Raw genomic sequence first — 14,620 nt, 5'->3', positions numbered from 1 at the left:
CATTTCTTTAGTAGTCTTCTAAAATATAAGGCTGTTTGATTTATAGATACAATTTTTAAGCATATGGCAGAAGTCCTAAAGAAAAATAAATGCCTAAATTTCTTTTTCATAATAGTTTGATATTCAAACTTCAATAATATGTTAAAAAATGTTAGAAAAAACTTTTGTACCTTAGTGACAGATTAAATCTTGTTTTATCTTTACCATGGGGGATTAAATCCTATTAGATATAAACCTTTTAAAGAAAGGGACTGTGCTTCAAATTGATTTGTACCAATATCCAGTGCCTTCCACATAGAAGATACCTGGTAATTACTGGATGGATGGATGGATGGATGGATGGATGGATGGATGGTTGGATGGTTGGATGGATGGATGAATCCATGCAAAATGAACTTCTCCCTCATCAGTGTTCTAAGGAAGTGACATCTCATCTAGCCTCCACGGTACTAGTTTGTTTTTATTTTTTAAATAACAGTCCCAAGGTTTGCGAAGAAGACCATAATGATCATAACTTTAAAATGAAATCAAGAGTTGTCCTGTTACTTCTATTTAAATTTCTCAGACACAAGGCAAAAGCTAGACTGCAAATCATCTCCCAATCAAATAAAATGCTTTGTTTTCTTTAGTTATTATGTTTTCTCTACATCCTTTTGCTGCTCAGTTGTTTTCCTCAATTGACTTGAAGATTGTAGTCCCCAGAAAGATCTATTTTTACCAATCTGAATGAATTATAGCTTAAGCTGCTTCCTGGCTGAGGAAGGTAGCTATTAAAATGCTAACCCACTGAGGTTGGAAAGTGCCCAGTGGAAAGTGACTGTACAGGAAAGTGAGCATACATGCAGTCAGAAAAAGGAACATTTCAATGCATTCCATCCAGGCCAGAGATGCCACCAGAGTTTAACTGGAAACCAGTTGTGATTCACATTGATGACTCATGAAAACCACAATTCAGTTTACTTTTCAGCTACTGCTGCTGTTTTAGATCACTGAAGTCCTACACTGGTTGAGGGAAGTCACAGATATCAGCATGGATGAAATAAGAACTGACATATTTTTATTGACTTTCACTTCAACAACTTTATCATTACTGAAGGCAATTCTACTTCCATGGGTTTGACCTTAACCATCTGAAAACTGAAAAAATTAGATTTAGTGATTGACAAGTTCCAATCAAGAGTGATTCACTCTAAAAATAAGGTTTTCTAAGAAAGAAGGTAAATTGAGACATTTAAAGTATCTCCATTGACACTTACGAAGGTGTTGCTGTGCTGTTTAGAAGAATTCTTTCTATTTCCATACAGATCAGAAAGGGTTAGTGATGACAGAACTGCATTGGAGGTCCCCAAAGGTCTCCTGGTTTTCTGGTAGAAGAATAACATGAAGTCTTTCTAAGCACTGGGTCCCAGCTAATTTCCACTCTAATAATGGCTTCTGTGGAGACATTAGGGCCATCACAATGTAAAAATAAGGTTATATATTTTATTTTCCTTCTGGAAATCAGGTGTACAAAGTTGAATTAATCATAAATGGACTAATGTAAATTGTTCATTGACAGCTTATGTCTGTCTGTATGTATATATAGTTAGGAAAATGAAACTTATACTCAACCCAGGAACTACAATATTACATATTCATCTTTGTTTTCCTGTTCTAACCTAGATCCATACTTACCCACTCATCCTTCTGTCAGCCAACCACTTTCTCAAGAGTTTTGTGTTTTCTACTTTCTTGCTTTATAAAAGTGAGCCATATTTCATGTGTATATATACCTAAAGAATATATTGTGCATTTTTATGTATACCATTTTTAATCTATGGTGATTGCTTTTTTTTCCACTCAAACTTAGTGTACCCAGATTCATACTTACTGTTGCATCTAGCTGTAGTTTATTAAGTTTTCACTGCTGTATAGTATCCCATTCTGCGAATACAGCACCATTCATTTTCTCATTCCCTCAAGAGCACTTGGGCTGTTTCCAGATTGATTGTTTTCCTGTGTCAGAGAGAACTACAATCAATGTTCTTGTACAGGTGTCCAAATACTTAGGGTTAAACTGTAAGTAAAATGGCTGAGTCATGGGGTATACAAATTTTTACCATTACAGACAATGGCAGGTTTTCTAATGAGGTTGTATTGAATTATCAACTTGCACTAGCAATGCAGAAAAATTGGTTTGATCCCCATCTCTCCATCTCTCCACATTTTAAGACTTCTTAATTTTTGCCAGTCAAATATTAGATATACATTGGATTTACATATTCTTGGTATTAGACTTCTTTGGGTTGTATATATTACAAATATCTTCCTATAATTTGTACTTTCTTTTCTTTTTCTTTTCCTTTTACCATTTTTTACTTTTAATTCAAGTGTAGCTAACATACAGTATTATTTTAGTTTCAGGTGTACAGCATAGTGATTAGACAGTTCCATATATTACTCAGTGCTCAACATGATATGTGCACTCTTAACCTCATTCACCTATTTCATTCATCCCTCCACCCTCCCACCCGCCCCCCGCAGTAACCATCTGTTTGTTCTCTATGGTTCAGAGTCTATTTTTTTTGGTTTGTCTCTCTTCCTCCCCCCTTTCTTTATTTGTTTTGTTCTTAAATTCCACATATGAGTGAAATCATATGGCATCTGTTTTTCTCTGGCTTATCTCACTTAGTATTATGTACTCTAGCTCCATACATGCTATCACAAATAGCAAAATTTCATTCTTTCTTATGGCTAAGTAATATTGTATTTTTATATTCTTAGTAATATTATATTCTATATATATATATATATGTATATATATATACACATATATATATACACCACTTCTTTATCCATTCATCTACCCATGGACACTTAGGCTGTTTCCATAGTTTGTCTGTTGTAAATAATGCTGCAATAAACATGAGGTGATTATATCCCTTCAAATTAGTGTATTTGTATTCTTTGTTTAAATATTCTGTGTGGATCATATGGTAGTTCTATTTTTAATTTTTTGAGGAACCTCCATACTGTCTTCCACAGTGGCTGCACTAGTTTGCATTCCCACCAACAGTGCACAAGGGTTCCTTTTCCTCTACAATCTCACTAACACTTGTTTCTTGCATTTTTTTATTTTACCAATTCTGACAGGTATGAGGTGGCATCTCATTGTGGTTTTGATTTGCATTTCCCTGGTAATGAGTGATGTTGAGCATCTTTTCATGCGTCTGTTGGCCATCTGTATGTTTTCTTTGAAGAAATGTGTGTTCATGTCTTCTACCCATTTTTAATTGGATTATTTTCTTTTGGGTGTTGGGTTGTATAAGTTCTTTTTATATATTTGGATGCTAATCCTTTATTGGGTATGTCATTGCGAATATCTTCTCCTATTTCATATGTTGTCTTTTAGTTTGTTGATGGTTTTCTTTGCTATGCAGAAGCTTTTTATTTTGATGCAGTCTCAATAGTTTATTTTTGCTTTTGTTACTCTTGCCTTAGGAGACATATCTAGAAAGATGTTGCTATGGTCATGTCAGAGAAATTACTGCCTATGCTCTCTTCTAAGACTTTTATGGCTTCAGTTCTCACATTTAGGTCTTTTAATCTATTTTGAGTTTATTTTTGTGTATGATGTAAGAATGTAGTCCAGTTTTATTCTTTTGCATGTATCTGTCCAGTTTTCCCAACACCATTTGTTGAAGAGACTGTCTTTTTCCCATTACATATTCTTGCAACCATGTAATTGTGATTTTATTTCTGGGCTTTCTATTCTGTTCCATTGATCTATATGTCTGTTTTTGTGCCCATATCACACTATTTTGATTACTACAACTTCGTAATATAACTTGAATTCCAGAATTGTGATACCTCCTGTTTTATTTTTCTTTATAAAGATTGCTTTGGCTCTTTGGGCTCTTTTGTGATTCCATACAAGTTTTAGGATTGTTTTTTCTAGTTCTATGAAAAATGCTGTTGGTATTTTGATAGGGATTGCATTAAATCTGTAGGTTGCTTTTGGTAGAATGGAGATTTTAACAATATTTGTTCTTCCAATCCATGAGTATGGAATATCTGTCTACTTCTTTGTGTCATCTTCAATTTTTTTCAACATTGTTTTACAGTTTTCATAGTACAGGTCTTTTACCTCCTTGGTAAAGTTTATTTTTAGTATTTTATAATTTTTGTTGCAATTGTAAATGGAACTGTTTTCATAATTTCTCTTTCTGCTACTTCATTTTTAGTTTACAGAAGTGAAACAAATTTCTACGTATTGATTTTGTATCCTGCAACCTTACTGAATTCATTTATCAGTTCTAGTAGCTTTTTGGTGGAGTCTTTATAGAGTTTTCTATATATAGTATCATGTTATCTGCAAATACTAAAAGTTTTACATCTTCCTTACCCATTTGGATGCCTTTTATTTCTTTTTGTTGTCTAATTGCTGTGGCTAGGGCTTCCAGTACTATATTGAATTAAAGGGGTGAGAGTGGAGATCCTTGTCTTGTTCCTGATCTTAGAGGAAAAGCTCAGTTTTTACCCACTGCATATGATGTTGGTCTTGGGTTTTTCATGTAAGGCCTTTATTATGTTGAGGTATGTTCCCTCTAAGCCTACTTTGTGAAGGGTTTTTCTCATGAATGGATATTGTGCTTTGCCAAAAATTTTTCTGCCTCTATTGAAATGATCATATGGTTTTTATCCTTTTCTTTGTTGGTGTAATGCATCATGTTGATTTGTGAATATTGAACCACTCTTGACACCCAGGAATACATCCCTCTTGATCATGGTGAATAATTTTTTTAATGTATGCTGGATTCAGTTTGCTAATATTTTGTTGAGGATTTTTGCATCTATGTTCGTCGAGATTATTTACCTTTAGTTTTCTTTTTTGGTGTTCTCTTTATCTGGTTTGAGTACAAGGTATAATGCTGACCTAATAGAATGAACTTGGCAGTTTTCCTTCCTCTTCTATTTTTTAAAATAATTTGAGATGAAAATAGTTGTTAACTCTTCTTTAAATGTTTGGTAGAATTCCCCTGTGAAGCTCTCTGGTCTTGAATTTTTGTTTTTTGGGAGTTGTTTTTTTATTACTGACTCAATTTCATTGCTGGTAATCAGTCTGTTAAAATGTTCTATTTCTTCCTGCTTCAGTTTTGGGAGGTTGTATGTATCTAGGTTGTCAAATTTGTTGGCATATAATTTTTTATAATATTCTCTTATGATTGTTTGTATTTCTGTGTTTTCAGTTGTTATTTTTCTTCTTTCATTTCTGCTTTTGTTTATTTGAGTCCTCTCTCTTGTTTTTTGAAGAGTCTAGCTAGAAGTTTATTGATTTTTGAAGAACCAGCTCCTGCTTTCATTGATGTGTTCTTATTTTTTTCTTAATTTCTATATAATTTCTTTCTTTCTTTCTTTCTTTTTTTAAGATTTTATTTATTTGACAGAGAGAGAGACAGCCAGCAAGAGAGGGAACACAAGCAGGGGGAGTGGGAGAGGAAGAAGCAGGCTCCCAGCAGAGGAGGTTGATCTGATGTGGGGGTCGTTCCTAGAACGCCAGGATCATGCCCTGAGCCAAAGGCAGACGCTTAATGACTGAGCCACCCAGGCGCCCCTATGTTATTTATTTCTGCTCTATTCTTTATTATTTCCTTCATTCTGCTGGTTTGGGTTTTGTTTGTCCTTCTTCTAGTTCCTATAGATGTAAGGTTAGGTTGTGTGTTTGAGCTTCTTACTTCTTGAGGTAGACCTGTATTTGCTGTAAGCTTCCCTCTTAGAACTGCTTTTGCTGCACCTCAGAGAATTTGAATTGTGTTTTCATTTTCATTTATCTCCCTGTAATTTTTTTATTTCTTTTTTTATTTCTTGGTTGACCCATTTGTTGTTTATTGGCATGTTATTTAATCTTCACGTATTCGTGCTTTGTCCAGATTTTTTCCTGTGTTTGATTTCCGGTTTCATAGTGTTATGGTCAGAAAAGATACATGGTATGACAGATCTATTTCAATTTGTTGAGACTTGTTTTGTGGCCTAACATGTCCTCTATTCTGGAGAATGTTTCATATGCACGTGAAAAGAATGTGTATTCTGCTGGTGTAGGATGGAATGTTCTGATTATATCTGTTAAATCCATCTGGTCCAGTGTGTCATTCAAAGTCACTGTTTGTTGATTTTTCTGCTTAGATAATCTATCCATTGATGTAAGTGTGGTGTTCAAGTCCCCTACTATTTATTACTACTGATTATTTACTTTATGTTTGTTATTAGCTGTTTTATGTATCTGGGTACTACCATGTTAGGTGCATAAATATTTACAATTATTGTAGCTTCTTATTGGATTGTCCCTTTTATTATTATGTAGTGCCATTCTTCATTTCTTGTTACAGTCTTTCTTTTAAAGTCTATTTTTGTCTGATACAAGCACTGCTTCCCTGCTTTCTTTTGGCAACCATGTGCATGGTTAATGTTTCTCCATCCCCTCACTTTCAATCTTCAGGTGTCTTTCAGTCTCAAAGGAGCCTCTTATAGGCATCATATAGATGGATTTTTTTAATCCATTCTGTCACCCTATGTCTTTTGATTGGAACATTTAGTCCATTTATGTTCAAAGTAATTATTGATAGATATGTATTTATTGCCACTTTGTTACTTATTTTGTGGTTGTATTTGTAGGGTTTTTTTCTGATCCTTTTGCTCTCTTTCATGGTTTGCTGGCTTTCTTTAGTGATATACTTGGATTCCTTTCTCTCGATTGTTTGCATATCTGTTACTGGTTTTTGATTTTTGGTTACCATTAGGTTTGTATATAACATCATCTGCATATATCAATCTATATTAAGCTGATGGTTGCTTAAGTTTGGACTCATTCTTTTCTCCTCTCCATCATACATTTTAGGTATATGATGTCAGGTTTTACAACCGTGTGTGTGTGTGTGTGTGTGAATCCCTTGATTAATTTTTACAGATATATTTATTTTTATTTCTTCTGTTTTTCCTACTTTTCATACTCTTATCTATGGTCTTTCCTTTCCACTCAAAGGGTCCCCTTTGACATTTCTTGTAGGTCTGGTTTAGTGGTCATGAAATTCTTTAGTGTTTGTCTGAGAAAACTCTTTATTTCTCCTTCTATTCTGAATGATACCCTTGCTGGTTAGAGTATTGTTGGCTGCAGATTTTTTTCCTTCTAGCATTTTGAATATATCATTCCACTCCCTTTTGGCCTGCAGAGTTTCTGCTGAAAACACCACCCATAGTTTATGGGATTTCCCTTGTATGTAACTATCTTCTTTTCTCTTGCTGCTTTTAAATTTCTCTCTTTATCACTACTTTTTGCCATTTTGATTACAGCATGTCTTAATGTGGACCTTCTTGGGCTACTTTTGTTAGGGGTTCTCTGTGTCTCCTGGATCTGGATATCTGTTTCTTTCCTCAGATGAGGGAAGTCTTTAGCTGTTATTTCTTCAAATAAATTTTCTGCCCCCTTTTCTCTCTTTTCTTCTTCTGGGATCCCTATAATGTGATGTTATTACACTTGATGGAGTCACTGAGTTCCCTAAGTCTATTCTCTCACCTGTTCTGCTTGATTGCTTTTTATTACTCTGTCTTCTGGGTCACTAATTTGTTCCTCTGCTTCCTCTAGCCTGTTATTTTTACATCTAGCATATTTTTAATTTCATTTGTTGTACTCTCATCTCTGATTAGTTCTTTTCTATCTCTCTGTTAAGGGTCTCACTGATGTCCTCCAATCTTTTCTCAAATCCTGTATCTTTATGATCATAACTTTAAATTCTCTATCAAGCATATTATATCTGTTTTGCTTAGGTCTCTTGCTGTGGTTTTGTAATTGTTCTTTCATTGCAGACATATTTCTGTCTCCTCATTTTGTCTAACTCTCCTTGTCTGTTTCTGTGTATAAGGAAAGTCAGCTATCTCTCCTGCTCTTGAAGATGAGGTCCTGTAGTGCAGTGTCCCCTACTCCCCAGAACCCAGAGCTTCAGGGGATGTCACCTATGTATGTTTCATGTACTGTGCTGTTTTGTCCTGGCCACTTTTTCATTTAGTGCAATCATCTGCAAAGACTGTCATTGCCTGTTGTGGGCAGTATTTGGTCACCGCCTGTGGTGGAAAGCACTGTTTCAAAAAGGTGTGCCTTGGGCTTTAGCAGGACCCACTGCTGCCACCACCAGGACCAAGGCCCTGCAAAACGTGTGGGTTGGGAGATGAAGTGTTGGCCAGATTTGAGCCAGTATTCTGAAGGAGTGGACCTGACATGCTGGGACTGAGGCAGGTGTGACTAGAAGTTGCAGATCTGCCAAATGAGGCAGGGGGTGGCGGGGCCAGTGTTGGTGTAAGCAGGTTAGATAGTGAGTATAGGCACTGCTCTGGTTCCCGCAGGTGGCCATGTGTTTATGCTGGAAGGCAAGGGAGGGAAAAGGAGTCTGCCAGCTTCTTTGTGCCTGGTGAAGGCTTCCTTCAGGACTTGCTCTGAATTGAGTCATTTACTCACCCTCCTGTATGCCCCAGGCATTTTTAAAACTGCTGCCTTTATGCTGTATCTCCACGAGCTGTTGGTCTTGTTGTCTCTTTAAGGGCAGGAACTCAGCTTCCTATCACCATTCTCTCCCAGAACTGAGCTCACTGATTTTTAAAATTCCAGGCTTTAAGTCCCACTGGTTGTAAGAATTCACAAAATTTGTCCTGCTTGCGTTCCAAATGTATGGGGATTAGTTTTTTCTGTGCAGGCTTCCCAGTATGATGGTCTGTTTCTTGTTCTTCTCTGCACTGTGGCTCCCTCCCTCCTGTGGACAGGTGAGGTCCCTCTAGCTCCACACCACATCTTCATCTTCCTACCCTTTTTGATATGGCCTCTTCTCCGCCTTTAGTTGCCAAGTTTGTTCTACCAGTTTTGGGGTCATTTTCTAGGTTATTTATGCTGATGTGATGTTATCTAGTTGTATCCATGGCATGAGGTATTTTTAGGGTCCTTTTACTCTGTTATCTTCCCAGCCTCCTGTTTCACTTGCTTTAAGATATGTTTGGATGAACAATATTTGTTGATAATGTAAAATAATTGATCAGGGTTTTTTCTTTCCTGGCGAGTTTTTGTATCTTGTTTAAGAATGCCTCCCCTATCCACTATCAGAAAGGTTTTATACTATAATTTCTTCCAAAAGTCTAGAATTCTGTTTTTGACCTTAAGACGTATGGAGCTGATTTTTGTTGAGTTGCATATCATAAATTGAATGCTGTTCCTACCCCTACTCCCCATCCATATGGCTAACTGTCAGCTCCATTTTTTTAATAGTTCCTTCTTTTTCAATCTCTGAGCTACTATGTCACCCATTTTACACAACAATGTTCCATTTATCTTTGAATCTTTTCTAAGTTCTACTAATTATTTTGTCTATCCCTGCATCAATACTATATTATCTTGGGGCGCCTGGGTGGCACAGCGGTTAAGCGCCTGCCTTCGGCTCAGGGCGTGATCCCGGCGTTATGGGATCGAGCCCCACATCAGGCTCCTCCGCTGGGAGCCTGCTTCTTCCTCTCCCACTCCCCCTGCTTGTGTTCCCTCTCTCACTGGCTGTCTCTATCTCTGTCAAATAAATAAATAAAATCTTTAAAAAAAAAATACTATATTATCTTAATTACTATAGCTTTAGTTTGAGTATTTATATCTGGAAAAACAATTTTCTTTCCTCATTTTTCTTCTTTGAAAGTATACTGACAACTGGTCCTTTTTTCTTCCACATAAATTTTAGAATCATATTATCAAGTTTCAAAAATATTCCTGATGTGATTTTAACTTTAAGTTGTGTAAGATATCCAGGTCAAGTAGGAAAATTGCCATTTTTATAATATCATCTTTCTACATGAAAACATAGGATAGTTGACCAGTTATCTAGGTTTTATTTAAAATTTCATTAAAATGTTATACCTTTCTATGAATAATTCTTGCTTTTATCTCTTATTTGATTGCTCCTAGATACTGTTGAAAATGATTTTCTAGGTTATATCTTCTAATTATCATAACTATATCTTCTTGTCTCTACTTTTTTCAATTTTGAAGAATCTGGTTTTAAACCACTTGCTATTATTTTAAGGTATAATAATGAAAATTAATCCAGCTGGATCCAAATGAATAAATTAAGCTTTTCCACTCCTCTGTACTTCCCTTTTCATCACCCTGTTACCCTGCTTTAATAAGACAAAATCTCTGATGCTCAGCAGACACTTGTTAAATGCTAGTCACCATTTCACTGTGCCAACATTCTCAAATTTTTCCTAGGGTCAACCTCAGAACAGCAACATTTTTATTAAAGAAGGAAAAGCCAATGTTTGCTTTCCCACCTCTTTTGGGGGAAAAGCCAATATGAAGATGTTTCCAGTTTCTTCATGGGCAGCATGACTCATCCTCATCCATCCCAATCCCAAATTGTACTGTGTCCCAAAAGGTGTTTTAACAGTCCTGAAATGATTCAATTTAAAATAATAAGTGGTATGGTGGTCAATTAAGTTTGAAAACTCCCATTTATTGTATTTCCTGCTTGGAGAGAAAAAGTACAAATTATTGCATAAGAAGTACAGCCATAAATAAATGTTTAACCTTGCTATCTCAATGTCTTCTAAACTTAAGTTAAAAAGTAGAGTGATTTGACTCTATATAAGCATCATTCAAGATATTCAAGAAATTCAAGGGTAAGAAAAGAGGAGTTTGTTTTGGGCAAAATGTCCAATCTATTTAACATGTATGAACGTTAGGTCCTTGTGATCAAGGTGTATTAACTCTGATATATAATATGGAGAACACTGAATATATTTTACATTAAAATAATAGGAAGTTAGACACTCCATTAGATGTAGTTCTCACTGTGGGGGAAAAATATCTCACTTCCATTTCTTTCATTACCTCAAGAATACTAAATGCCAGTGTATCCAAGCAACAAGATGAGAACACTTATTATCTTATCTTATTTGTGCTATTAAATTTGCTGTCATATTACAAAAGAAGATGTATTAAGCCAAGAAATGGCTTTCTTATATCTAAATGGAAAAAAAAAATATATATATATATATACAATGACCCCTACCCAACTGTTCAGTTTTGGAGCCATGTAGAGTAAAGGAATGAAGTGACAGAGACCTAGTCTGACTAGATCTTCAAGATCTTCCTTACTAAAATTCAAACTTCTTGCTGAAGAAGAAAGGAAAGAGAATAAGAGGTGGGTCCTGGAGAGAAACCAAGAAAGAAACAAATCCATCTTAAGGTTTGTAGGAGAAGAGGCAATAACTAACATTTTCTAAGTGCTTAATATGTGCACAGGTCTCTATAACTGAAAAAAAAATTAAATTTAATTTGCATTTAAATTATAGCAAAATAAACATAAAATTTACTATCTTAACAATTCTTAAGTGTTTAATTTAGTGACATTAAATACATTCATATTTCTGTGCTACCATCACCACCATCTATCCATTGAACTCACTTCATTTTACAAAACTGATAACTCTACCTATTAAATAATAATTGTACATGCTCCCCTCTACCTCAGCCCCTGCAGTTACCATTCTACTCTCTGTCTCTATGAATTTGACTACTTGAACTAGCTCATATAAATGGAATCTTGTAATATTTGTCCTTTTGTGATTGACTTATTTTACCTAACATAATGTCCTCCGAGTTCATCCATGTCATAGCATGTGTCAGAGTTTCCTTTCTTTTTAAAGGCCGAATAATATTCCATTGTACGTATACATCACATTTCTTATCTATTTATCTGGTGATGGATACTTGGGTTACTTCTGTCTTTTTGCTAGTGTGAATAATGCTGCTATGAATATGGGTATAAAATATCTGTTAGAGTCCCTGTTTTCAGTTCTTTAGGGTGTAAGGTATATAACTGAAGGTGGAATTGCTGGATCATATTATAATTTTAAGTGTAATTTTTTGTGAAAAATGCCAGAACAACTTCCACAGTAGTTGTACCTTTGTATATTCCTACCAGCAGTGCATAAGCCTTATTTTCTGTTTTGTTTTGTTGTTTTGTTTTTTAGTTGTTGTCAGTAGCCATCCTAATGGATGTGAGGTGATATCTCATTGTTTTTATTTACATTTTCCCAATGATAAATGATATTAAACATCTCTTCATGTGCTTACTAGTCATTTCTGTATCTTTGAAGATATATCCATTTAAGTCCTTTGCCATTTTCTAATTGGATTGTTTATTTTCTTGTTGAGTTGTAGCAGTTCTTTATATATTCTGGATATTATCCCCTTATCAGATTCATGATTTCCAACTATTTTCTCCCATCCTATGGATTGTCTTTTCATTATATTGATTGTATCCTTTGATGCACAGAAGTTTTTAATTTTGATGTAGTATAACTTATCTTTTTTTCTTTAGTTGCCTGTGCTTTTGGTTTCATATCCAAGAAATCATTGCTAAGTCAAACACCAAGAAAATTTCATCCTATCTGTTCTGCTGTGATTTTTATTGTTTTAAGTCTGTGTGGGCTAAATTGTCACTCTGCCCAAAATTCTTTTGTTGAAGCCCTAAACCCCAATAACTTAGAATGTAACCACATTTGGAGATAAAGTCTTTAAGGAGGTAATTAAGTTAAAATGAGGTCTTCAGGGTGGGCCCTAATCCAATATGACTGGTGTCACTATGAGAAGAGAAAACTTGGATACAGACATGGGCACACAGAGGGAAGACCATGTGAGGACACGACAAGAAGGCAGCAATCCACAAGCCAAGGAGAAAGGCCTCAGAAAAAGCCAATGCTGTTGACAGCTTATCTTAGACTTTCAAACCTCCAGAACTCTCCAGAACTATGAGAAAATGAATTTCTGTTGTTTAAGCCACTAACTCGGTGGTGTTTTATTATGGCAGCCCTGGCAAACTAATACAAGGTCTGTGGAGTTTCGTTTGGTTTTGGTTTTGAATTAAACTTTTTATTTTGAGGTAATGTAGATTTGCATGCAATTGTGTCTTTCATTATGTTTCCCCTAATGGTAACATCTTATATAAATAGAGTACACTATCACAAAGAAGATCCTGATATTGAGACAATTCAAAGGTATTATTCATACTTACTCCATTTTACTTTTACCTGTGTGTGTGTCTGTGCGTATATTTAGTTCTGTACAATTTTATCACATGTGTGTCTTCACATATCAACCACCACACTTGAGATATTGAACATTTCTATTGCAAAAGATCTAGTGTTTTCCTTTTATAACCACAAATCCTTAATTCCTGGCAACTGCTAATATCTTTTCAATTTGCATAATTTTGTCATTTCAAGAATATTATATATGAAATCATACAATATAAAACCTTTGGGACTCCCCCCCACTCATCATAATTCCTTGAGAGTCTTCCAAATGGTTGCTTGTATTAATAATTCATTCTTTTTTACTGGTCAGTAGTATTCCATGGTTTATATGTACCAGAGGTTATTTACCATTTAACCGTTCAGCTGCTCAAGGACATCTGGGCAGCTTCAAGTTTTGGGCTATTAGCTCAAGTCTACCTCTTCATTATTATTTTCTTTCTGTTTTTCCTGTTTCCTTTCTTGTCTTACTATGGGTTAATTGAACATTTTTTTAGGCTTACATTTTGATTTATTTATACTGTTTTTGTGGTCTTTTACTTCATGTGATTTTATTTAGTAGTTGCTCTCTATGGAGTTTTTTAAAATTAATTTTCCCAATTGCCTTTTAAGGTAAGTATTACTAGATCTATATCACAGATAAGAAAACTGAGGCTCAGGAATAGTATGTAGCATAACTGCCAATAAGCAGCTCAGCTGGAATCTGAATCTAAATCTGTCTGATTCCAGAAGCACTAGTCTTGCTAACACTACACATAGCTTGTCCCTGGCCTCAGGGCAAAATAGAAAAGCCTCACCCATTATGAATCATCTTTATCAGGGAGGAAGTCCACAAGATTAGGCAGCACTGAAGAAGAATCTGAAGTATCATATTCAAGAATTTTTTTTTTTAAGATTTTATTTATTTATTTGGCAGAGAGAGAGACAGCCAGTGAGAGAGGGAACATAAGCAGGGGGAGTGGGAGAGGAAGAAGCAGGCTCCCGGCAGAGCAGGGAGCCCGATGCGGGGCTCGAACTCTGGGGTCACGCCCTGAGCCAAAGGCAAATGCTTAATGACTGAGCCACTCAGGTGCCCCCATATTCAAGACTTTTGCTCTTATTCTTTTCTCAGCCCATGATGCCTCTTTTTTAGCCTACCCTTCTACCTATTGAAACCCAAAGTACTGAAATACAGCCTCCTTCACAAATCCTTCCCTAATTGCCTTACCTCTCTGCAGTGGAAAGTAATTTTTCTCCTTTGGCTTCTCCAGAGCAGTTTGTTTATACCTCTCCTCCGGCCTGGATTCTGGCTAGCTATTTATATATTTCTTGCTTCCTGTCTTGATTGGAAAGTCTTTGAGGAAATAAACTAAGACATAATTCATTTTTGTCACCGCTACAATGTCTAGCATATAGTAGTTGATCTAGCAAATATTTGTTGAGTTCAGTGGAACTGAAATAGGGCTCAAAGAAGCTGTGGGTAAATCTGCTGAGTTATTTGGAAGGAGAGTCAATTTGCACCTTTGTAAATAATGATCATTTAGTT

The 14,620-nt window shown here is 35.5% G+C and overlaps 1 long non-coding RNA gene across 1 annotated transcript; it reads right to left on the bottom strand.

Annotated features, from left to right (window-relative positions):
• Positions 1-860: 860 nt before the first annotated feature.
• On the bottom strand, positions 861-10,902 carry LOC103677788. The gene is made up of 3 exons (XR_572522.2): positions 10,330-10,902; positions 1,871-1,995; positions 861-1,434 (listed from the first exon to the last, which is right to left on the bottom strand). It is a non-coding gene; the product is annotated as an uncharacterized LOC103677788 (long non-coding RNA).
• Between the last annotated feature and the right edge of the window lie 3,718 nt (positions 10,903-14,620).

Source organism: Ursus maritimus, unplaced genomic scaffold, assembly GCF_017311325.1.
Source record: "Ursus maritimus isolate PB19 unplaced genomic scaffold, ASM1731132v1 scaffold_20, whole genome shotgun sequence".
In the NCBI taxonomy this organism is placed as follows: Eukaryota; Metazoa; Chordata; class Mammalia; order Carnivora; family Ursidae; genus Ursus; species Ursus maritimus.
This window is presented reverse-complemented; position numbering and strand designations above follow the sequence as displayed.